Here is a 26,947-nt window from a genome sequence, read left to right as displayed (position 1 = left end):
ACATCATCAAGAGGGTACTACCTCGTCGGGTGTTTGGCGCACGGGCCATATTTCTTTTATTACTCACTTTGCATGAACTATTAATCATGCAACCTTTTTTATTACTGTTATCTCCGGCTTGCACTATCTTCTGTGCATAGGTAAATGATCCAGATTGGGCAGCGCTGTCACCTCGGCTGGACTGGGGCTGCGTCATCACTTCATTAACCCACGCCGGGGACTTCGGTGTCACTCTGCTGGCCTGCATTGGCCGAGCCATGTCACTACCTCGGAGTGCCGAACTCCTTGCTCGGACACCTCGGGCTTCGAGGCTGGGACATCGGCCATGCCGAGGATTGCGAACCTTGTCGGATCTATCACAGATCAATGGGCGTCTTCGTCCCACCAGAAGCCCGAATCACGTTATCAACACCGAGCACATTAACCAGCTAAGTCTCTTTCATGCTAAAACACTTTCAGTTTTAAATTTTGTTCGGTTCGACCAAGCATTATACTTTTTGGCAAAAAGTTGTTTGTGACAAAATTCCTTGTCAAAACTTTGTTTGTGACACACAAATTCAAATACCCCATTTATTTAGGGGCTTCCTTTATGAAGCCTTTCCTCTTGCATATGATTATACTTGTATGGCTTCGTTCCTTGTTCGTGTATTACACCACAATATGCACCATATTGACTTAAGTGTTTTGCAAGCTGGGTTACCTGGCTCCTGTGCTTACCCCTATGTTCCCGATTGTTCGGCTAGGCGGTAAAGGGAGCACCTCTGTGATTGTTACTACCGGATCATCCGAGTTAGTACCTCAGATTGGGTGAAGCCGAAAGCTAGCGCTCTTATTGTTTTCAATCATGGTCGGCACATAACGGAACTCATGAGTACAAAAAATCTGTTGCACAAGTCTCATAGTAACAATGAGCAACCGAAGAAAGGTATCAGTGGGGGTACTATTTTCTTCGAAGATGCTTCTTACACTTCATCAGTAATATAACATAAGTTCCTTGAGCGCGCTTTGTCTGTTACAACCTTATGGCCTGATTGCTTGGTTATCGGAAACATCGTCGATATTCTCGATAGGTGGAGTACATAACACTTTTCGGCCCTTAACCAAGGAGGGAGAAGCCGACGGTCGGTTAAGACGCGTTTAAAGTTCGTGTGAACACAGATATGATATAGGTACTTCAGTACATACAATCATTATACATAAAATCCTTTTACCCAAGTCACTTGGGGGCTCTTAAAATTTATATGAGTTGTTTTATAGTAAATGTTTTTTCTTCTTGGTTGCTGCAAAGTCTTTTTCTACCGCTCCTTTTTCGACTCGAGTGTATGGTCAAGAGCCGGATAGCCTGTCTTCTCTCTAAAAACTGCTCGAGTTTAGTTTGCTAAACTGACCTCGGAGAAGTACTCTGCCTTTGGGATAAGGAGCTTGAAGCCGTAGGCTGACCCGCGTGAAGTCTTGAGATGTTAAAGCACGACAAAAGCACAATTTTTTTCTTCCAATTCTCGGATTGGCACTGAACACTTGATCTTGTTCGGACGTCAAGTTTTTACTGATGTTTTTTTGGTTTTCCAAGCTTATGGCAGTTTTAAACTATTTGTGTGTTTCCAGCATAAGTCTCGCAGTGCAACGCCGGACACCTTTAGAGATTCGGCAAAAACATTCTCAGATATTGCTATATATGCATCGGATTCAAATTGTGTCTTTGGTCAAATACTTGGGTTCCCCGGCTCTTGTGCTTGCCTCCTACGTTCCACTTTGTTCGGCTAGGTGTGCAAAGGGAGAACCACTGCGACTGTGCTTCCAGCTCGCATAGTTAAGCACCTCAGTGGAGAAAGCCGAAAACTGACTGTCACAATAAGCATAAACTGGTCAACGATCCAATGACTATGTTAAATGACGGGCCGTTCATAACATTGGCCGAAGTGTTTACGGCTTGACCTCGGCTGTCGCCGAACACTTATTGGGGGCTCGTAGCTAGCTTCCCCAGTTTAAAGCTCCTATGACTAAGTGAAAGTTATAAATCCCGCATATCTGATTGCCTCGTTTCCGCTAACACAACCGCCTTCGGGCACCGAGACGTCGGTTAAGGGTTGTCTTGTTATTATGGAGACACCCTGCGTAGTATCTACAAAGGGGTAGAAGCCGACGATGAGCCACTTTCAACTGATAAACGGTCGCAACGGAGTCAAAATAAACATATCATCGTCATTTGTATTTAATATACAAGGGCTGCCTTCCGTAATCATCGTTATAAAGCCATAAATATGCATCAATTTGACTTAAGATTTTTGCCAAGCTGGGTTGCCTGGCTCCTATGCTTACCCCTACGTTCCCGATTGATCGGCTAGGAGGTAAAGGGAGCACCTCTATGATTGTTACTACCGGGTCATCCGAGTTAGTACCTCAGACTGGGTGAAGCCGAAAGCTAGCGATCTTAAAGGACCACATTGGTCGGCAACGATGGAAGTGAAAATTTTGGTTCATTAATACCATAGAGTTCGGGAACTTTCCCCGAACTAAATCCTCAATATTTTCCTCCCACATTGATCGGAGGTGAGGTTTCATGATCATGATAAGCATGACAACCCAAAGAAAGGAACTGATAGCGGGACTATTTTCCTTGGAAGATGTTTCTTACATTAAGTAATATAACATATCTCTCCGCGTACCTTTGTTTATCAAACCTTATGACCGGATTGCCTTGTTTGTCGTAAATCTTTGCTCTCATGAAGGCTTTATAAAGTAGGACAAACACTCCCCGGCTTCTGGCCGAGGAGGTTGAAGCCGATGGTCGGTCAACAAAGTTTTGTACAATGCGGATCCGAGCATTAATGATGTAATGTACTTGGATACATAGAATCATTACACATAATTTGTGATTTTGCTCTGGATATCAATGCTTAATTAGGCCACCCGTGCCCGCATTAAGGCTCGGGAGCTACTGGGCTTCAGGCTTATCATTCACTAATATTAAAGGGGCACATCGATCCCCTGATCTGGTGTTGCCACCGGACCAGTGTCTCGGGGGCTACTACATTGCCTATTCAATGCAGAAAATTCAAAGTGCTTAGTGTTCGGCATGACCGAACTATGGGCAAACGCGTCTTCGGACAACAATAGGTACCATCTGGACCTATCTGGCATCAAGCTAATATATTACGACAACTTCTCAAAACTCTCTCTCAAGGGACTGTTCACCGATCACTATTATCTCTAATATATTACACTGTGTTTCTATTCCTACGTATGCTGCCGAGCTAGGAGTTGATCCTCAGGCCGATTTCGCGCATAGACCTGAGTACCGGGGGCTACTAGGATCAGCAGTTTCATGTTTTCCTTCAGGGGCATCTCGGGTTTTAGACCGACACACACCTTGAGGGCTACTAGTTATACATATTGACAACAAATTAATTTACATGCATCGGAAATAAAATACATAAACAATCAGCCCAAGCCCGAAGTGGTGCATCACCTCGGAAGCAGTCTGACATAAAGCTCGAATGCAAGTGGCTGGCTCTATAGAGGGTATTTCCGGCATTAAGCTCGGCTAACCTCCTTTAAACTTCTTCAAGCCAAGGTGATCTATGACACCTCAGATACAGTCCAGCGTTAGAGCTCGGATACAGTTCGGCGTTGGAGCTCGGATACAGTCTAGCATTGGTGCTCGGCTGCGAAAGATACCTCGAATGTAGTCTGGCGTTGGAGCTCGGATGCAAGAGGACACCGCCGCCCGGGAACAACTTCAAACCCGAGCTGGGCGTAAAAATAACAAGGCATTGATAAAAGCCGATAACTTAAAGGGGCTCCTGGATACCCGACATGTAAACTCTTTGAATTTATTTCGGCGATCCTCAAGATCGAAGAGAAGAAGATTTGTTGAACCAGTTTTCAAGACCGACGACAGAAGATGAAGAACACTTTAGAAGGATCGAGGAGCATCCCGAACTTGAAGACCGGTTCAGGGGCTACTGACGGTGTCCTGGACTAGGGGGTACTCATCACATCATCTCCCAACCAGGTGGATCGGGCCGAGGACCCACATGGTGGTTCACTCATGGGTCACTTCGGGCAGTGTTAACCCACAAGCATAGGGGATCACAATAGTTTTCGTGGGTAGAGTATTCAACCCAAATTTATTGATTCGACACAAGGGGAGCCAAAGAATATTCTCAAGTATTAGCAGCTGAGTTGTTAATTCAACCACACCTGGAAACTTAATATCTGCAGCAAAGTGTTTAGTAGCAAAGTAATATGATAGTAGTGGTAACGGTAGCAAAAGTAATAGTAGCAGTTTTGTACTAATTGTAACAGTGGCAACGGAAAAGTAACTAAGCAAAGATCAACATGTGAAAAGCTCGTAGGCAATGGATCAATGATGGATAATTATGTCGGATGCGATTCCTCATGCAATAGTTATAACATAGGGTGACACAGAACTAGCTCCAGTTCATCAATGTAATGTAGGCATGTATTCCGAATATAGTCATATGTGCTTATGGAAAAGAACTTGCATGACATCTTTTGTCCTACCCTCCCATGGCAGCAGGGTCCTATTGGAAACTAAGAGATATTAAGGCCTCCTTTTAATAGATTACCGAACCAAAGCATTAACACTTAGTGAATACATGAACTCCTCAAACTACGGTCATCACTGGTAAGTATCCCGATTATTGTCACTTCAGGGTTAACGGATCATAACACATAATAGGTGACTATAGACTTGCAAGATAGGATCAATAACTCACATATATTCATGAAAACATAATAGGTTCAGATCTGAAATCAAGTCACTCGGGCCCTAGTGACAAGCATTAAGCATAGCAAAATCGTAGCAACATCAATCTCGGAACATAATGGATACTAGGGATCAAGCCCTAACAAAACTAACTCGATTACATGATAAATCTCATCCAACCCATCACCGTCCAGCAAGCCTACGATGGAATTACTCACGCACGGTGGTGAGCATCATGAAATTGGTGATGGTGGAAGGTTGATGATGACGATGGCGACAGATTCCCCTCTCCGGAGCCCTGAACGGACTCCAGATCAGCCCTCCACAGAGAGATTAGGGCTTGGTGGCGGCTCCGTATCGTGAAACGCGATGAATCCTTCTCCCTAATTTTTTTCTCCCCGAACGTGAATATATGGAGTTGGAGTTGAGGTCGATGGAGCGTCAAGGGGCCCATGAGGCAGGGGGCGCGCCTAGGGGGGTAGGTGCGCCCCCACCCTCGTGGACAGGGTGTGGCCCCCCTGGCCTTGATTCTTTCACCAGTATTTTTAATATATTCTAAAAATATTCTCCGTTGATTTTCAGGTCATTCCGAGAACTTTTATTTCTGCACAAAAACAACACCATGGCAATTTTGCTGAAAACAGCATCAATCCGGGTTAGTTCCATTCAAATCATGCAAGTTAGAGTCCAAAACAAGGGCAAAAGTGTTTGGAAAAGTAGATACGATGGAGACGTATCAACTCCCCCAATCTTAAACCTTTGCTTGTCCTCAAGCAATTTAGTTGATAAACTGAAAGTGATAAAGATAAACTTTTACAAACTCTGTTTGCTCTTGCTGTTGTAAATATGTAAAGCCAGCATTCAAGTTTTCAGCAAAGATTACGAACTAACCTTATTCACAATAACATTTAGGTCTCATGTTTACTCATATCAATGGCATAATCAACTAGCGAGCAATAATAATAAATCTCGGAGGACAACTGTCGGTGTCAAAACCGGCGGATCTCGGGTAGGGGGTCCCGAACTGTGCGTCTAGGCCGGATGGTAACAGGAGACAAGGGACACGAAGTTTTACCTAGGTTCGGGCCCTCTCGATGGAGGTAAAACCCTACGTCCTGCTTGATTAATATTGATGATATGGGTAGTACAAGAGTAGATCTACCACGAGATCGAGGAGGCTAAACCCTAGAAGCTAGCCTATGGTATGATTGTTGATGTGTACGTTGTCCTACGGACTAAAACCCTCTAGTTTATATAGACACCGGAGAGGGTTAGGGTTACACAAAGTCGGTTACAATGGTAGGAGATCTTCATATCCGTATTGCCAAGCTTGCCTTCCATGCCAAGGAAAGTCCCCTCCGGACACGGGATGGAATCTTCAATCTTGTATCTTCATAGTCCAGGAGTCCGGCTATCCGAACACCCCCTAATCCAGGACTCCCTTAGTAGCCCCTGAACCAGGCTTCAATGACGACGAGTCCGGCATGCAAATTGTCTTCGGCATTGCAAGGCGGGTTCCTCCTCCAAGTACTTCATAGAAGATTTTAAACACAAAGATAGTGTCCGGCTTTGCAAAATAAGTTTCCACATATTGCCATAGAGAGAATAATATTTACACCAATCTAATCTGCTGACGTATTCCGTAGCGTGTCACACCACGGCCAAGCCTTTATCCAAGTCGTTTCATTATCCCACCTCAGCGCGTCATGCGAGGCGGTTTCCTTGGCACGTCTTGTTAAAGCAGAGATCGTGTCCCCTTATCCCAGGATTCTCATCAATGCGGGCGTGGGTAACCCAACCGCGCCATTTATTACGACGCTTGGAGATAAGCGAGTTTTACCAGGCTGGTGGGGACATGTAGTTGCGTCCACCCATATAAGGGGATAAAGATCCACCTTTTCACCTACGCCTCCTTCCTCCTTCGCTTATCCATTCTTGCGCACTCGAGCTCCAGCGCCCAAGTCCGCACTCCCCACCTCAACCTTCTCCAGCCATGTCCGAAGCGGGAGGCAAGTGGATGGTCTCCTCCGTCATAGAGGGACACATCAAAAAGCTAAGGAAAGCCGGATACCTGTCTAACGACATCGCGTATCGGCTTCCCGAAAAGGGGCAGCTCATCCCCACCCCTAGGCCCCATGAGAGGGTGGTGTTCCTCCCCCATTTCCTCCGCGGACTGGGCTTCCCTCTCCACCCATTTGTCCGGGGGCTCATGTTCTACTACGGCCTGGATTTCCACGATCTGGCCCCGAACTTCGTCCTCAACATCTCGGCGTTTATCATCGTGTGCGAGGCCTTCCTCCGCATCCGTGCCCATTTCAGCCTATGGCTCAAGACTTTCAACGTCAAGCCGAAGGTGGTGCGCGGCAACCAGGCGGAGTGCGGAGGCGCCATGGTGGGCAAGATGGCCAATGTCCTATGGCTCGAGGGCTCCTTTGTGGAGACCCTGAAGGGGTGGCAATCGGGGTGGTTTTACATCACTGAGCCGCGCGACGCCGAATGGGTCGCACCCCCTGAGTTTTGATCCGGACCCCCTACGCGGCTCACCTCCTGGAAGGAGACAGGCCTATCGTGGGGTAAGAAGGGAGAGCTGACCGGACTCCAAACATGCGTCCAAACCCTGGTGGACAAGAAGCTCAAACTTGTCAACGTAGTCCAGGTTATGCTCATCCGCTTGATCCTCCCGTGTCAACAACGGGCTTTCAACCTGTGGGAGTTCGACCTGGCGCGGCACCAAACTCTGAGCAGGCTCTTCGACACGACGTACAAAGATGCCTGGAAGGTGCTTTTCAAGGGCGCCGAGGCTCCCGCATCCGCTACCGAGGATCGCGGATTCAGTGCGCAGCGTCATGCTCTCGCGGTAAGCTGTTTTTTTCTTTTACAGGGTATCAGTTTTTCATAGTTTGACTCCATGTGGGATCTAAACTCCCTTACCCTTGACAGGATTGGCAAGTGACATCCGGACAGATCAACTGTTCGACTCCTTTGCCCAAAGGCCTAGCGGACGCTCGCCTGGCGAAGCTGCTGGTTCCGGCACCCTATGTGGTGCCGAAGAAGAAGGCCGCAAAAAAGGCCGCGGGGACTCGAAAGAGTGCCCGGCGCCAGGAGGTGTCGGATCCATCATCCGACGGTTCCGAGGCGCATTCCTCCCGTGAAGACGAGGAGGAAGAAGAAGAGACCTCTCCCCCTCCAGCGGGGGGAGAGAAGAAAAGGAAGGCCGCCCTCTCGGGGGAGGCCGGAGGGTCCAAGAAGGGGAAAACCCTTCCTCCGGACTGCTCCACTGACGCCGACGGCGGCGGAGAGGAGTGGCAGCCCAGGGCTAAGCCCCTGGCAAAACCGTAAGTATCCGGATACCATAGTAATTCATAGTATTCATTTATTGCACAGCTTTCCCTTACGTCGAATATGTTTATGCAGCCCACCCAAAGACCGGCTCGACGCGTCATCGAGCGGCTCACTGGATTCGTCGGATGTGAACTCACTTCCGACGGCTTCCTCCCCCCGCCCTACGGACGACACCGAAGTGTTGTCCCAACAGGTTCCAAGCCGGGAGGAGGTGGTCCTGGAGGCGCCGCAAGGCGACCTCCCGGACTCGGGAGTAAAGGGGATGAAAACCCTCAGGGCTCCAAGTCCGGCTCTAGGCCGGGCACCGCTCCGAAACCTTCAATGGTTCCAGAGTCCGGCGGGGGACCTCCTTCCAAGTGGGGCAAGTCCACTGTGCCGGTGGCCCCCGTCCAACCAGAGGCGCCGGACAATATGTTGGAGGCGCTCCAAGGCGTCTCCATTGACGAGGAGCACCGCACTATTATGAGTGTGGTGGTCCAGAAGGTTCAGTCCGCCAAGAGCGGACTGACTGAAGCTTGTACTAGCCTTTTGATAGGATTTGAGGTAAGTAAAGAATGTGTAAATAATAGTACCACATAGACAGTAGCCCCTGATGCTCTGTTTGGCGTTCGGGAAGAAAAACCGAATAGAGGATCAAATAGAATTCGTAGGAGTCTAACAAAAATGAGCCAGTATGCATATGCAGGCTTGCCTGCTTGCGTCCGCCGCACTGACTGCGGAAGTGGACACGCTAAAGCAGAACCGCGAGCGGTCCAAGCAAGAGCTCGAGCGTGCCAAGAAGCAGCTCGAGGACAATGAAGGTAAGAAATACCTTGTTTTTAAATATATATAAAAAGGTGCAATTGCAAAGAATCACAGGATTATCATGGCTATTTTAGGGGCCACGTCTGGAGTGGCGACCGTTAAGCAAGCGCTGGTCGAGGCCGAGAAGAGGTCGGCCTCGGAGTGCACCGAGCGGGAGAAGTATGAGGCCAAGGTTGGCAAGGTGCGGCAAGAGCTCCAGGCTCTCATGGAAAAACATGAGAGTTTGGAGCTTGACTCAAAGACGCGAGCGTCCGAGCTCGCGGTGGCTATTGAAAATGCCAAGTTTGCCAAGGCCGAATCCCAGAAGACCCTCCAGGAGTTGGATGAGGTGAAGAAGATAGCGGCGGGTAAGGCATTCTTTATGCAAAGCAAACACATAAACGTGAGTTACTTGTTACTTACCCGAATCCGGAGCTCTCCAGGAGCGTTCGCAGATCTTCCCCGGAGTGTGTCCGATGCCGCCGCATTCTATCGAGCCGAGGAGGGCAGCTCGACAGAGAAGGTGTTCTGGTCTCAGTATGCTGAGGCCGGACACCCCGTGCCCCTGAGCGACCAGCTGAAGCAACTGGTCGAGCTCCACAAGGCGGCCGAACAGGCCATGAAGGGCCTCATTGTTCGGCTGTGGCCTGGAGGGGCTCTGCCTGGGAGCTATTTCGGGCTGGTGCGGCGGCTGGTGGAGGCCTATCCAAGGCTCGAAGTCATCAAGCGCTCCGTCTGCATTGAGGGTGCCCGTAGGGCCCTTGCCCGTGCTAAGGTGCACTGGGGCAAGCTGGATGCTGAGAAGCTTGTGAAGGACAGGCCACCACCGGGGAAAGAGCATCGCAAGCCCGAGAATTACTATAAGGATGTTCTGAAGGGTGCCTGCCTTGTGGCGGATGAATGTTCTAGGGATGTAATTATTGAGTGAAACTTGCTCGTTTTGTCCTGTACGCTGAAAACTTGTTTATATGCACTAAGCAATGCTGTTGGAATTTAAAATATTACCTTCTGTGCGGCTGTTTATCAATTCTGAGAGATGGCGAGTCATCGGCTTCTGCCCCCGTGCTGCTAGTGCTGGGATGTTCGGGGATAAACTTGAGTGCTCTTTTCCCCATGTTTGGGTCCTTCGAGGGAGGCGCTCAGCCCAACGAACAAGGCAATCGGACTATAATGCGTGAACACTCTCACTTAGCCATAGAATTCTATAATTTTAAATTTCGGCGAAGCCCCTGGTATTCGGAAGACCAAGTTCGGGGCGCTATCCACGCCTTGGCCGGACAGAGCCGGCTCCTCACCCTAAGCGACATAAGTCTTTAGGGACTCGAAAAAGCCTCTCGAACAGCGACCAGCTCTCGCTTCATCATGACAGTCAGTTTTAGCTTTCTCCACTGATGTGCTCGACCCAGCTCAACTGGGGCACAATCGCAGTGGTTCTCCTAGTGCTACCTTAGCCGATATAGCGGAACGTAAGGCACCAAAACATAGGAGCCGGGCAAACCCAACTATTGACCCAAGACATGATTCGGAGCCGATGCATATAATGCTATAAGTTCAGGATGCCGCACTTGTTAAAGTGTTCGGACTTCTTATACCATATTGAGGGGTACTAAAGCCCCTGGCGTATTTTTGCCGTACCAACGTGTACGGGTGCAACATGTCGTTAAGGAACATATATAAATAAAAAAGGTAATGCAAAAATAGACGAAAGCTATGCATTGTTTATTAAAAAGGGGTGCGATCAAGGCAGAACGATACAAGTAATGTGATAAGTGGAAGGTTGGACTAGTTAACATGTCCGTTCCAGGGGCAAGCTGCGGAATAGTATGCGGAACGGGTATACTGCTCGTGATAGAGACCACCTGGGAGTTCCGTAATGCGGCGTGGTTTGTCTGCTTCCCTGGTTCTTGCATCGTTTGTGCGGCAATTGAACTGCCGAACAGGCCTTCCGAAGGATGGAGTCCTGAAAGTAAGAGAAAATTGAAAAATCGGCAGCCCTTGGTACGGTTGAAGCCGTGTTTTGGGCGCGCCGTGATGGTGCCCCTCCCCTTGTGCCCATGGTATCTCTAGAGCGTAGTTATGTACACGAAGTACTGGCGTCGCCTTTTTGCGATGGTTGGGGTTGGGGCCGCATTGCTATGCCTGCTCGGATCGTGCCAGGCGGTCTTGTTGTAGGTTACTCCGGGCGCGCTTGACGGTGTCCGGTCGTTTAGTGGCCGGACTGGAGAACTGCCTGGAGAGGCTGCTTTGTACTTCCGCTGCAAGGGCCACCATGTGCTCCTCCATTCGAAGGGAGCGTTCGGTGTTTCCATTGACCGTAATTACTCCTCGAGGGCCTGGCATCTTGAGCTTCAGGTATGCGTAATGCGGTACCGCATTGAACTTAGCGAATGCGGTTCGCTCGAGCAGTTCGTGATAACCACTGCGAAACGGGACTATGTCGAAGATTAACTCCTCGCAACGAAAATTATCTGGAGATCCAAAGACCACTTCAAGTGTGACTGAGCCTGTACAGTTGGCCTCTACACCTGGTATTACGCCTTTAAAGGTCGTTTTGGTGGGCTTAATCCTCGAGGGATCTATGCCCATTTTCTGCACTGTATCCTGGTAAAGCAGGTTCAGGCTGCTGCCGCCGTCCATAAGGACTCTAGTGAGATGAAATCCGTCAATAATTGGGTGTAGAACCAATGCGGCGAATCCGCCATGACGGATGCTAGTGGGATGGTCCCTTCGATCAAAGGTGATCGGGCAGGAGGACCATGGGTTGAACTTTGGGGCGACTGGCTCTACCGCCTATATGTCCCTTAACGCGTGCTTCCGCTCCCTTTTGGGGACGTGGGTTGTGTATATCATGTTCACCATCCGCACTTGTGGGGGAAAACCCTTCTGTCCCCTGTTGTTCGGCGGTCGGGGCTCCTCGTCGTCATCGCTATGCAGCCCCTTGTCTTCATTTTCGGCATTTAACTTGCCTGCCTGCTTGAACACCCAGCAATCCCTATTGGTGTGATTGGCTGGCTTTTCGGGGGTGCCATGTATCTGGCACGAGCGGTCGAGTATTCGGTCCAAACTGGACAGGCCCCTAGGATTCCTTTTGAATGCCATTTTCCGCTGACCGGATTTAGATCATCTGAATCCGGCATTAACTACCGTATCCTCAGCATTGTCGTCGTTAATGCGGCGCTTCTGCTTGTTGTGATGCGACCTGCCACTACTATCCTTGGTGTCCGAATTACCAGGGTTCTTGGTCATATTGTTGCTACGAGCAAGCCAGCTGTCTTCTCCCGCGCAAAAGCGGGTCATGAGTGTCGTGAGTGCTGCCATAGATTTCGGCTTTTCCTATCCAAGGTGCCGGGCCAGCCACTCATCACGGATATTGTGCTTGAAGGCTGCTAGGGCCTCAGCGTCCGGACAGTCGACTATTTGATTTTTCTTTGTTAGGAACCATGTCCAGAATTGCCTGGCCGATTCCTCTGGCTGCTGAATTACGTGACTTAGGTCATCGGCGTCTGGGGGTCGCACATAAGTGCCCTAGAAATTGTCGAGGAATGCGGCTTCCAGGTCCTCCCAACAACTGATTGATCCTGTTGGCAAGCTGTTAAGCCAATGCCGAGCTGGTCCTTTAAGCTTGAGTGGGAGGTATTTGATGGCATGGAAATCATCGCCGCGGGCCATGTGGATATTAAGGAGATAATCCTCGATCCATACCGCAGGATCTGTTGTGCCATCATATGATTCGATGTTTACGGGTTTGAAACCCTCGGGGATTTGATGATCCATTATTTCGTTTGTAAAGCAGAGTGGGTGTGCGGCGCCTCTGTACTGGGCTATATCATGACGTAGCTCCAATGAGCCTTGTCTACTGTGTTCGGTCCCGCCGAATTTGTGGCCGGCGTGACGGTTACCGTCTCGAGCCGTGGGGCGCCCACGCGATCCGTAGATCGATCTCGTTTGCCTTGCCTTGTCCTCCAACATGTCTTGTAAGTCCGGCGCATATTCCCGTGTCTTGGTACGGGGTGCGGCTTGAGTGGAGGGCCGAGAGGCCTCTCTGTCACGACCGCGAGGTGGCCGGTTGGCCGCATCAAGTCCTTCCTCCTCTAATTGGGTTAGCAACCTGCGCTTTGGGTAGCTCTTGGAGGGGCGTTCGAGTTTATGCTCTTGTATCACACTACCTTTTGTATTAAAGTACAAAGACTCCGGGCCCCTCGAGAAGATCTCGGGGACTGCCTTCTTTTATCTATATGATAAAGAGTTATGCCTATGAGTATGTTATTCTTTACCTCTTGGCACCGGGTTCGACTAGTCGGCCCGGGGACTTGTCGTCTTGAGCTATGAACTGACTTCCTGCAGCCGGACAAGTAGTGTGTGGCACTCAAGCCGTCTCCTGTTAGAAGCCGCAGATCGCAGAGCGACCGACTGGCAAGCAGGAGTAAGGTAGAATGGGTGTCCATATGAAAAATGGCTAAGGACTCAAAGCATGCACATAGCTTAAGCCGGTTTCCAGCCTTTTGCAACCAACTCTTGAGAAGCCGGCTCGCCGTTTTCTAAATTAACTTGCTAAAAACTCTAATTGGCTAAGTACTTGCCTCCCAAAGAAGCCATTGATCTAGCGGCAGTCCGCAGAGCGGCTGTCCGACTAGCCAAACGGCAATCAAGGGAAGGCAGCAAAGGAAAAAGGCAAAGAGCAATAAGCAAGAAGAGATAGAACGCGGATAAATATTTACATAGAAAGGCCCTTGGCCGAATCATCAAATAGGAGTTCAGGATACACCCACACCCAGTGGGTGGAATTGTGCAAAATAACAAGTTCATTGAGACTACTAAGCAGGTAAAACAAAGATAAAGTGGCAGCCTAGGAAGCCGCGGACGAACTCGGAGGACCAGAGGGGTCGGCGGTGCCAGTTGGCGGGGCAGTTGGCTGGTTGGTCTCTGCCTGATCACCCCTAGCGACAGCTGGCTCAGTTGAGCGTGGCTTGTTGCTAGAGGTGCGGTCGGGTTGGGGCTGGCCGTTTGCCTCAACCTCTGGCGCCTCCTCCTCGTCTCCTTCCTCCTCCCCGCCTTCCTCTTTGCCACTAGAGTCGATCACCTCCGCTGAGTCCTCGCCGTCGTACGGGTTCAACCCGAACCACTCCGGCGGCGCCTCCTCCACCGTTGCCAGCTCGGCCTGAGCTTCTAGCCGGAACGTGGCTACCTGGGCTAAACTCAGCCTAGGATACCACACCTTGGCGAATTCCAAGGCCCGGCGGGCTCCAGCCCGGGCTGCAGAACCCTTCCAGGCCTCAAGACGGCCGACTGCCACCTCCAACCAGTCGGCAGTCCGACTGGGGGTGCGTGGCGCCTGCATGTCCGCCCATAGGGCAGCAATCGCCTGGGCGCCAACACGTTGAATCCGGCGCAGCATCCGGTGGGCTGGCCGAAGGCGGGCCTCGATGCTGAGGATCTGCTCGTTAAGAGTTCGGGGGGCGTCGGTGGCGACCTGTGCGCCGTCCGCCCTCCATGCTTCACGATCAGCCTCGATGGCTTGATTGGCGTCATCAGAATGGCCGGGGAAGAAGTCTGCTAAGGAAGAAGAGCAAAGAAACAAAGTTAAAAATTTAAGGCCGACTCAACTAGCAGTCGGCAGCCCAAAAAAGGAAACAAGTGGAAGCTCACCATCGACAAGATCTTCGATTGCTTGGAAGCCAGAGACCAGCGTCGCCTCCTTGTCGGTCCAGGAGGAGCGCTCAGACGCAAATTCAGCGAGAAGGGTGGTCTCCTTGTCCTCCGCCTCCTTCTGGGCCCTCTGGAGCAGCTCCTTCTGCTCCGCCAGCTACGTAGCCAGCCGATCGCGCTCCTCCGTTAGCCGGCCGCACTCCTCCTCCCTAACGCGCAGCGCGGTTTTGACTTCGCCTAGCTGCTGCTGAAGGGCGGTGTTGGCCTCTGAAAAAGGAGGGGAGAGGGATGTCAGTCGTCAGAAAAGAAGAAAGGTCGCCCGGGAGATCCGGCCCGACTGCACAGCAGTCGGCCCGAATCTCGGGGACTACAACCCGCGGGTGCGCCAGCGCGCCCCGTAGAGAAAGAAGAAAACTCACCCCGGCTGTCCGACAAGTCGGCGGTCCTCTTGGCCAGCTCCTCAACATTGGCGTTGAAGGTCACGTGAAGATTGTGGTAATCCTGCATCAAAATTTCAGAAAAAAGCGCTGGTACTTGGACCTCGCCGATTAGAGTTCCGAGCCGCCTGCTCAGCAGCTGGCCCGAAACTCGGGGACTACACCCAGTGGGTGCGCTGGCGCGCCCCCACAAAGAAAAAACAAGGAAGCAAAGCAAAGAAAGGATGCGTACCCGGATGGCCGTTCGTGACGCCAGGTATGCCTTGGTGCACTCCTTGATGGCGTCGCCCTCGGCCCAGAGCTTGGCTTAGATGTCCAAGAGCGCCCGGTTGAATGGGCCCGTACCGCCTCCCCGCACCCACCCGGTGGGTGCGGCGCTCGACACCTCGGTGTCCGGGATCGAGGAGCTCGCAGCGCCGGTCTCCAAAGGACGCGGCGCTGAGGCCGCCTTCGCGAGACGGCGGCGCGCCGGCGTACTGACCTCGAGGGCTAGGCCCGCCACTGCCGCGCCTCCAGTTGGCGGCACTGGCGGATCCGCCGGTTGTCCGCTTGGCGCGCCTCCGGAGGGTGGTGATGGTGGCGCAATGACCTCCGGCGTAGCGATGATGTCGGCGTCCCTCTCCATGATCGGGTTCTCGTCGCCGGCTTCCCCAATCTACGCCGAGAACTCCGGTGGCAGCAGTGCGGAGTTCAAGGGGATGACAAACACTGCCGGTTGGTGGCGTGCGGCTTCCTCCGTGCGCTTCTTCTCCGCATCGGCGACCTCGGCTTCCGCCAGCTTCGTCAGAGTAGCGGCCTCCACCTTGTCGGCTTTTGCCTTCTTCAGGCGGGCGGCTTCCCGCTCCTCACGCGCCTCCCGTGCGTTCCGCTCCGTTGCCTCCCGAAGGTCGGCGGCAGGGTCAACCCGCCAGGTGGTGGAGGAGGTCTCCGCCGACTTCACGACGGAGCCGGCGGCCGACTTCTCAAGGGAGAGAGGGGCCCTAAAGTCGGAAAACAAAGTAAAGAAATTTCAGACAGACTCAATAAAGAAATATGAAGGTACAAAGGGAGGTGGTGCTTATGCTGAAATAAGCTGCGGCGTCTTCACCACGTTGCGGAAGCGGTTGGCCTTTGCAGCCACCTCGTCCCGCTTGGTCGCCACGGCTGAGCCCTTGGGCTTCTACGGCCGGCTGCCAAACAGGCTCGCCCCGGCCCTGCGCTTCTTGCCGAGGCCTTATGCGTCCGGTGGAGCTGATGAGCCCGCGCCCGACTGGCCGGCTCCTGGCTGGTGGCATGGGACGACCTCCTCGTCATCATCGGGCCAGTCCTCGAGACTGGCCCCAAGTCTCGGGCCGCCCGCTGCGCCGCCTCCTCCCTCGGCATCGTCCTCCAGGGCCGCTGCCCCCAGGTCGGGGTCGTCAACATCACTCTCCGCCCGGTCGGGGAGGAATTCGCGGTCCGGCCCCGCGGTGCCTGCTGCTGGCTGGAGGAGGGGGTTCTGACCAAAGCCGGCTGGTTGGACAAAATGGACTCGGCAACGAAGAAGTCAGAGAGAAAGAGAAAAAGAAAACGACTCACCAGAGGCGGAGGGGCAGCACGTGAATATGGCTCCTTGCCGAACTGCCACTCTTCGTTGAGGTCGCAGCTCGCAAGGTAGTTCACCATGTAGGCTACCTCCGTGTGAGGCATCTCCTTGGTGCACATTTGGCTTGGGTCTCGGTGACCGCTCATCTGGCAGAGCATGTGGGGGCGACTTTGGAGGGGCAACACTCGGCGCGCCACGAAGGCGGCCAGCAAGTCCGGCCCGGTCAGGCCCTCCGACTGCGCCAGTACTCGAAGCCGCGCAACGGCGCCGGCTCCCGCAGGCGTCAACGTCTGGGCCTGGTGCGACCAGTTGGGCTGTCTCCCAGCTGGCGGGCCGGCTACGTAGGCCGGCAGGTTGATCCAGTCGCGCTCCGCAGAGACGTTCTTCACGTAGAAGTACGACCGCTGCCACATCTTCACCGACTTGATCAGCTTGATGGAGGGAAACGGGTTGTCGGCCCCCGACCTCCGCACGGCGATGAACACGCCGCATTGAGCCGACATGCCCGCGGCTTGGGTGCCGAGCTTGGAGTAGAAGAACTCCCCCAGAGCTCTAGGGTGGGGAGAACGCCGATGAAGCCCTCGCACAGGGTGACGAAGGCGGACAGCAGCACCACCGTGTTGGGGGTAAGGTGGTGCGGATGGAGTCCGTAGAACTCAAGGAAGGAGCAGAAGAAGTTGCTCGCCGGTAGGCCCAGGCCGCGCAGGCAGTGCGAGCGGAAGACGACCCGCTCGTCCTCCTGCGGCGCCGCCGAGATTTCCTCCTGCGGCACGAGACGAACCCGAACGAGGTCCTCGCCGGGCAACCGACGCGTCTTGCGGAGGAAATCGCCGTGGTCGCCGTGGACCTCTGAACCATCCCAGATGCCGGAATGCGCTGTAAGGGGCGTGACGGCGGAGGAAGAGCTCATCATGAGTAGAGCGCCGCAGCGCTTGGCGTAGCTTGAGGTGCGGCGGGGAGAGAGAAGAAGAAGAAGAAGCAGTGGGGAGGTGGGACGCGCGTGCTCCGCCGTCTCCCCTCCTCCCCCTACTTATGGCCCAGTGGGTTGCGAAGCCGAGGGGGCAGTTATGGGATTTACTGCGCCCACTACTCCACGCCCCCACGTTTATCGCGCAAAGTTACTGCGCTCGGTAATTCCGTGGGAACCTCAACCGTCCCCCATGGCCGCAGCAGATCCGCTCGCGTGCCGAGGCGTGGTAGTGGCGGGCCCCGCCTGCAGACATGTCCCATCTCGTAGATGGGTAGGCGGGCTGGCCTGGGCACTGGTTGCCACATGGCGGGCACGGAGTGGGTGGCGGTTCGGAAGCTTAGCTCACACGCTACTGAGTTCCTGCCGGGGGATTCGAAAGCATTTTTGGACAAGTCAAAGCCAGGCTACTCCGACTCCTACCTTTCGGCCCGGCAGAAGTCAAACGAGGTCTCACCTCAAGCACTTGGAGAAAGAAACTGCTGAGGCTCCTCGGCTGATCGTCCGCGGCGCCTCACCAGTTTCGGGGACTACTGTCGGAGTAATGGGCCACAGGTAGGCTAACCCGAGGCCCAGAACCTTTCAAGACATCGGGGCTGACTGCGCCCCTCGAGACACCAGGATGGAGAGCCGCCTTCCAGAGGCCGGCTAGAGGAGCGGCCGACTGCCCGCATGCGGCCGAGTCCTGAAGCCAAGGTCAAGACGAGCCGACTCACGCCTGGCGGCTCCCAGAGAAGCCGGCCACGGGAAGTCGGCCCACGACACCGACAAAGTCCATGCCCTCATAAGGGGGGATGGGACGGGAGTGACAACAGTAAAGCCCACTCCCTCCCCTTTTCATGGGATGGCTAGGCCATAGTACGCCGTACCAGTGGAGATCTCCGTCCGGCGAGGCACTATTGCCGTGCCATCCCTGACATCAGCAACAGTGGGTAGAGTCCTGCGCCCATGACGGCCTGTCAGTACGGTCCACGGATGCTGGGCCCTACCAATCAGCGAGAGTCCAGAAGACGGCAAGGGCGCCACCAGTCGGACCCGAAGGGAGCCCGTCCCCGGAAGTCAGCCTGCCCCTCCCACGGGTCCCACACGCCATTAACCAGACGAGACGGGGAGTGGCTACAGTAATCGCCCTCCATGTACCAGGGCTGTAGCCATGACCCCATGACCAAGCCTGCGTCATTAGAGGCACGGCTACAGTAATCGGCAGCTGGAAAGACCCGCAAGCGGCGGGTACGGCCTGTCGGCTCCGTACCAGACAAGTCAGCGGGGCCCACCAGCCGGCGGGCCCCAGCAGTCGGCATAGAGGCCGACAGGAGAAGAGACTGACAGCTGGGCCCTGCGCCCAGTCGGTTTACCATTATACCCTTGGGGGTAGGCCTATATAAATCCCCCAGGGCACCCATGCAAAGGGTTCCGATCCATTAGAACTAGACCAGACCTTAGAGAAGGGGGAGAGCTGGCCTAGTCTCCTCCTGTCCACAGATACAGCTCGAGGAGCACCATTGTACTCACTTTTGCCTTAGTGATCATGCGGAGACCCCGCAGAGCAGGACTAGGGGTGTTATCTCCTAGGAGAGCCCCGAACCTGGGTAAAGTCCGCTGGCGTTCGTGTCTACACCTCATCCCGTTTCCAGGCACCGGCGACGTTCTACTCACCCCCACCATGATAAGCCATCCATTGGCATATGTCGCACCCAACCCCCGACAACACCCCTTCATCAACAGAACCAGGTGACACTTTCCAAGTTTATTTAGCTGGGAGCGCCCCCAGGGCTGCATTATTCCCAGGCCGCGTGGGTCCGTCCCTGTGGCATGTATCCTTTCCTTTTTATGTCTTTAGCTTACCTTGCTGGGAGCGCCCCTCGGGCTGCAACATCCTCAAGACACTCGGGCCTGACCCAGTGGCATGTTTGCTTTCCATGAATAATCTATCTATGGTTATCACCTGCTTGATTGTCACCCACCATGGGAGCCATGCGCCGGTCGTCTTTCTTCAGGACCCTTCGCATGAGAGGGTTAGGCATGGCATCTGTGCTCGGGCCCGTCCCTGCAGCGTCGATAAATCCAACGGCTGAGCTCTCTCTGGCGGGCCGACCCCGTTCATGTCACCTCCCGGGGCTGTTGGTGCTTGGCTTTCTCACGTGATAACCTCAGGAGATTCGTTCGGCGCAGGTTGTCTGACCACCTCGCAGGACCAACACAGCGAACAAGAATGAAGATCGGGCGCAACCCGCCTTGAGGTAGGGCCTCGTGAGTCCCGCGCTGGCTCATGAGTGCCCAGACTCACCTCGTCTAGCCCTGCCGTGCAAGCCATGTGTCAGGGCGGGGCTGTACACGCCCCGGGGGCTCTCCGCAGTAGGGAGTCCCCTCCCACGTACCAGTGGAAGCAACATGCTCCGCGCTGGCAGTCGACACTGGCGAGGAGCGGCTATGCCCGTGCAAGTGCGGAAGCGCCATGGTCCGTCCTGGTGGTAAACAACTAAGGGCGGCCTCACGGTCGTATCAACCTCAGGGAGCCTCTGGGCTCGGTGTCTGGCCTCATCGCAACGCCTCCCCTCGGGAGAGCCGCGCGAGGGGGCTGGGCACGGGGGCTACGCTCGGGTCACTCCCAAGCGTACGCCACCCCGCCAGGTCCCTCAGACCTGGTCATCACGCGCCCCTCCCTAGCCGAGCCTCGGCTAGGACAAAGGTATGAAGGTTGTTTGCACGTCAAGGGGGACTCCTGAGCATCGCGACTCAGGAGCCTAACTGACCACGTAGCCCCTCACTCCTTGGTCCGTCCTGGTCTCCGGTCGGCCCAACGGCGGTTGAGGTATGCGCGTGGTCGGGCCCTGCCGACGTAGAGCGCTAGATCTATCCCTGTGCCTCTTTCCTATAAGTTTTTTGCGCGTCAAGGGGGACTCCTGAGCATCGCGACTCAGGAGTCTAACTGGTCACATAGCCCCTCACTCCTTGGGCTCGTCCTGGTCTACGGACGACCCAACGACGGCTGAGGTATGCGCGTGGTCGGGCTCTGCCGACGTAGAACATAAAGCAAATGGGAAGGAAATCGCAAAATCTCAAAGCAAATATTACCAGACATATTGTTCCCCGAGCATCAAACACAAGTTTAAACGCCTCCAAAAGGCATGCTACATGCTGCAGGAGTTTTAATAGGAAAGGAGTCGCAAGCCAGTCATCCCAGGATACCGCCGGCACCCGCAAGAGGCGCCCCCTGGGTGGCATCGTGATGAGGACATTTCGGTCATTAAAACAACACAAATCATCCCTGGACAAACTCCAAGTTGTGAGAAACAAATACATGATCACATGCAGCACAATTATAAGGTGAAAGCTACAAATGAGGATTGCATTATTCCTTTACATGGATATTATCTACTTCCCTTCTACTTATGTTTTGCAGACCAAAGAGAGTCGAGGACGACTCTTCATCAAGGGAGGGAGGATGATGAGCACATGGGTACATCATACATGGCATTTCAGAAAAGTGCACAATTTAGTTGGAAAGAATTACTAAGCCGAATCAAGCAAACACATGGCCAGGTGAACGCTAACATAAGTTCATACCACAATCTTGAACACATGGCTGCACTTTCATTTCCATTGTTATTGATTGAACTTAGATATCACATGGAAGAAACCAAACAACCTATGAGCTCTTGAAGCAACCGGTTTGGAGGAACAAATTTGGAGGAAACAAAAGTCAAGTGAAGCTGATTTTGTCAGTTTTTACCTCTGATGTTTTGGTGTGGCACACCCATATGATGGAGAGACGGCGCCATAGGGGTACATCAACAGAAGATACATCAAATTATATTTCCAATGCAAAAAACCTCACATCATTTGGAGTTGTGAGTCAAAAGTTCTAGTCATTCTCGTGGAAGGTGTCCAGGCTGTTAAGACTTCACGAATTTCCGAGGAGCTCGGCAACAACTCCCAAAGTAAACTGCTTATTAACCCAAGGAAGAAATGCAAACTTGCTTACTTTTGAAACCATTTTCACACCTAGCTAAGGGGGGTTGTCCCTGCTATAAAACCACATCTCCCCCATCCTCTAGAGGAACCTTTTGTCAAACCATTCAGCTACAAGCTTATGCAGCAAGACTGCTAGAGAGATCCGAGAGATCTTGGTAACTTTGCTCTTGTGAGTTCATTCGGATTCGCGAGAAGGTGCCTCTGGTTCCCCTTAGTTCGTGCTCTACGGTACCGGCCATTTTGTGTGGATTAGTCCCGGTTTGTGGTTCTGTGATTGTTCGGACAGCGGGTTGGAATTCTTGTAGCTTCGGTCAGCCATCCCCAATGTACGAGTTGCATACAACCTTGGCAGGTATAAAGATAGTTATGCCGGATGCTTGCAGCTAGTTATCCCTCCCGATTCGATCCTACGACGTGAGGATCGGGCCACCCTCGGGCGTGAACTCGTTCATCGGGTTCCCACCTATCATCTGGCTTCAGAGCCTTCGTTGACACGGTAGGATCTGTTATCCAAGTTTATCTTGCTATCATCCCTTTAGATCGAGTGTTTTTCATGCTATATTTTCTGTCCTAGAAGTCCAAAGCCCCACCAAAAATAAATTCAAGCCTTGTTGGTGCTGAGATCTTTTTGTTGGATACCTTGCATGTTCTTCATCTTTTAGATCTGCACCAAGTTCATCTTCATAGTTGCTTTCAGATTTGGTAGTTGTGCTTTGGAAAAACGGAGAAAAAAAGTGGCAAAAAAAATCAAATAGAGAAAAAAAAGAGTGGGAGAAAAAATTTAAGAGAGAAAAAGAAAGTGTTGTGTAAGATCCAAAAGTTTCAGCTTGGTAGAAAATTTTTAGAAGCTTGTGTGTTGTGCTTTCTCAATCTTGGTGGAAAGGTGAAGCAGATCCATCCACATATTTTTCTTGGGTTTCATCAACTTGATTTCAGCACAAGCCCCTTTTTGTTTACCCCACCGAGCTTCACCAAAAACCGTAGCTAGTTCTTTGATCCCTGTCTTTCAATCGCTTTAACACATCCGGGAGAAGAACAATCTGATGTGAACTCATAAGAACTTTGGTGAGTAAGAGGTGAGGTTGTGTGATTCCACAAAATTATCCTATTCCACTTTTGGCCTCACTAACATGGCAGGATCTACAACAAGTGTGCGTCTAAAGAATCATGGAGAAGGAAATTGTTTGGCCACCCGCGCTGATGTGCAGCAACTTGAGAACAACATACTCCGAGCCATGGACAGGATGCTTCACGAGCGTCCTCCAACATGTGGTGATAGGGTTCGACACCGACAATACCCTATTGCTCATGAAGTGCAACAAAGAAGACATGCTCGAGAGCTTGATGTTGCTGCTTGTGGGCGAGTCACTACTCCTCAAGAAGTGCAGCGAGGAGGACATGCTCGAGGGCATGGTGTTTCTTCTCGTGGGCGTGACGGTGCTGCACCCAAAGTGCAACAAGGATGTCATGCTCGAGGGAGAAGTTGTGGCACCCATCGGCACAACAACGACCCACCGCAAAGCCTGACCGTGGTTGATGGAGCGACTCCGGTGATTCATAGCCCATGTTCACCTAAGAAGCTCACTCCTAATGTTGGCATCTCAACCACCACTACTGTCCCAACATCCAGAAAACATGTGCCACAAATTTCATGTGAGGAAGAGAGTCCACAATCCAAAATCCCACAACTTGAGACTGCTAAACAAAGCAAGCTGAGTGACTCCACCAAATGTGAGGAAGAGTGTCCACTTACAAAAATCCCACCACTTGAGAGTGAAAAGAAACATGAGTTGGGTGACTCCACCAAATGTGAGGAAGAGTGTCTAGTTTCCACAATTCCATATATTGAGAGTGATAAGAAAAGTGAGGTGAGTGAGTCCATAAAACATGAGGGTCATATTGTTCATCATGAGATTAGAGCAATGCAAGATCTCGACCTAGACATACTGCACATTGAGGGAGAGAGTATTAATGAGTTATATGAGTCCACAAAATGTGAGATTGAGATCATTCCACACCTCATTAGAGAGATAAGCGATCCACAACCCAATATACCACACGATAAGAGTGGGATGATACGTGAGTTATCTGAGTCCACTAAATGTGAGGTTGAGACTTTTCAACAAGAGAATAGCGAGATGAGTGATACACCACCATGGGAAATTAGTAGTCCACCAAATGAAAAGAGAGAGGAATATTCATTAACTAACATTTCACAAAATTCTTTTTCTTTGCAATATGTGCATGTGCAAAAGGCATACCTATCAGCTCTCTTGCAACGATGGGAGATTGAGATCCAAGAACAAATATGGAGAACATGGAGTACCACTACCCAAGGTGCATGTGTGAAGATTGATTTCCAGAAAGGCATTTAAGTACTCAATGAGGTAAAACAAAGAGGATCTTCCATTTTGATGAAGCCAGAGGTATGCACTTATGAGTTCCGGAAGCAATGGCGTGATAAGATTAGAGAAAAAATGTTTGGTACATCATCCATCCAACAATATGATTTTGTTAATCTTGAAGAGGCTATAAAACATCCAATAAAATTGAATGTTACACATGATTATTCATCATTTTCTTTTTCTAGTCATTTTGTATTGTCCTCGTACTATAATTTTGTAGACCAAATGAAGTCGAGGACGACTTTTCTCCTAGAGAGGGAGGCTGATATGAATATGGTTATGGTTGGTTATAAATTTGTGCTCCATGAAAATATTCATTGGAAGGAAATCCTAAGTAAAACAAAACATCATGTTGTCATTGTCCATATGATAGCAAAGTTTAAAGCTAATATTCTCTATATCATGAAACCTTTGCATATGAATTGGTATTGCCATGCTTTCCTTTGTGTGATGACCAGTTAGAGTCGAGGACGACTCCTTTTCAAGAGAGGGGGGATGATGAGGACATTTCGGTCTTGAAAACAACACAAATCAACCCTGGACAAACTCCAAATTGTGACAAACAAATACATGATCATATGAAGCACAATTATAAGGTGAAAGCTACAAAGGAGGATTGCATTATTCCTTTTACATGGATATTATCTACTTCCCTTCTACTTATGTTTTGCAGACCAAAGAGAGTCGAGGACGACTCTTCATCAAGGGAGGGAGGATGATGAGCACATGGGTACATCATACATGGCATTTCAAAAAAGTGCACAATTTAGTTGGAAAGAATTCCTAAGTCGAATCAAGCAAACACATGGCAGGTGAACGCTAACATAAGTTCATACCACAATCTTGAACACATGGCTGCACTTTCATTTCCATTGTTATTGATTGAACTTAGGTATCACATGGAAGAAACCCAACAACCTATGAGCTCTTGAAGCAACCGGTTTGGAGGAACAAGTTTGGAGGAAACAAATGTCAAGTGAAGCTGATGTTGTCAGTTTTTACCTCTGATGTTTTGGTGTGGCACACCCATATGATGGAGGGACGGGGCCATAGGGGTACATCAACAGAAGCTACACCAAATTATCTTTCCAATGCAAAAACCTCACATCATTTGGAGTTGTGAGTCAAAAGTTCTAGTCATTCTCGTGGAAGGTGTCCAGACTGTTAAGACTTAGCGAATTTCTGAGGAGCTCTGCAACAACTCCCAAAGTAAACTGCTTATTCACCCAAGGAAGCAATGCAATCTTGCTTACTTTTGAAACCATTTTCACACCTAGCTAAGGGGGGTTGTCCCTACTATAAAACCACATCTCCCCCATCCTCTAGAGGAACGTTTTGTCAAACGATTCAGCTAGAAGCTTATGCAGCAAGACTGCTTGAGAGATCTAAGAGATCTTGGTACCTTTTCTCTTGTGAGTTCATTCGGATTCGCGAGAAGGAGCCTCTGGTTCCCCCCTAGTTCGTGCTCTACGGTACCGACCATTTTGTGTGGATTAGTCCCGGTTTGTGGTTCTGCGATTGTTCGGACAGCGGGTTGGAATTCTTGTAGCTTCGGTCAGCCATCCCCAACGTACGAGTTGCATACAACCTTGGCAGGTATAAAGATAGTTATCCCGGATGCTTGCAGCTAGTTATCCCTCCCGATTCGATCCTATGACGTGAGGATCGGGCCACCCTCGGGCGTGAACTCGTTCATCGGGTTCCCACCTATCATCTGGCATCAGAGCCTTCGTTGACACGGTAGGATCTGTTATCCAAGTTTATCTTGCTATCATCCCTTTAGATCGAGTGTTTTTCATACTATATTTTCTGTCCTAGAAGTCCAAAGCCCCACCAAAAATAAATCCAAGCCTTGTTGGTGCTGAGATATTGTTGTTGCATACCTTGCATGTTCTTCATCTTTTAGATCTGCACCAAGTTCATCTTCATAGTTGTTTTCAGATTTGGTTGTTGTGCTTTGGAAAAACGGAGAAAAAAAGGTGTCAAAAAAAATCAAAGAGAGAAAAAAAGAGTGGGGTAAAAAAGTTAAGAGAGAAAAAGAAAGTGTTGTGTAAGATCCAAAAGTTTCAGCTTGGTAGAAAATTTTCAGAAGCTTGTGTGTTGTGCTTTTTCAATCTTGGTGGAAACGTGCAGCAGATCCACCCACATATTTTTCTTGGGTTTCATCAACTTGATTTCAGCACAAGCCCGTTTTTGTTTACCCCACCGAGCTCCACCAAAAACCGAAGCTAGTTCTTTGGTCCCTGTCTTTCAATCGCTTTAACACATCCGGGAGAAGCACAATCTGATGTGAACTCATAAGAACTTTGGTGAGTAAGAGGTGAGGTTGTGTGATTCCACAAAATTATCCTATTCCACTTTTGGCCTCACTAACATGGCAGGATCTACACCAAGTGTGCGTCGAAAGAATCATGGAGAAGGAAATTGTTTGGCCACCCGCGCTGATGTGCAGCAACTTGAGAACAACATACTCCGAGCCATGGACAGGATGCTTCACGAGCGTCCTCCAACATGTGGTGATAGGGTTCGACACCGACAATACCCTATTGCTCATGAAGTGCAACAAAGAAGACATGCTCGAGAGCTTGATGTTGCTGCTTGTGGGCGAGTCACTACTCCTCAAGAAGTGCAGCGAGGAGGACATGCTCGAGGGCATGGTGTTTCTTCTCGTGGGCGTGACGGTGCTGCACCCAAAGTGCAACAAGGATGTCATGCTCGAGGGAGAAGTTGTGGCACCCATCGGCACAACAACGACCCACCGCAAAGCCTGACAGTGGTTGATGGAGCGACTCTGGTGATTCATAGCCCATGTTCACCTAAGAAGCTCACTCCTAATGTTGGCATCTCAACCACCACCACTGTCCCAACATCCAGAAAACATGTTCCACAAGTTTCATGTGAGGAAGAGAGTCCGCAATCCAAAATCCCACAAACTTGAGACTGTTAAACAAAGCAAGCTGAGTGACTCCACCAAATGTGAGGAAAAGTGTCCACTTTCAAAAATCCCACCACTTGAGAGTGAAAAGAAACATGAGTTTGGTGACTCCACCAAATGTGAGGAAGAGTGTCTAGTTTCCACAATTCCATATATTGAGA

The sequence above is a fragment of the Triticum urartu genome, chromosome 2A, assembly GCF_056163025.1.
Source record: "Triticum urartu cultivar PI428250 chromosome 2A, HENAU_Tu73, whole genome shotgun sequence".
Lineage (NCBI taxonomy): Eukaryota > Viridiplantae > Streptophyta > Magnoliopsida > Poales > Poaceae > Triticum > Triticum urartu.
The sequence above is the reverse complement of the archived record's forward strand: the minus strand, read 5'-3'. Positions refer to the sequence as shown.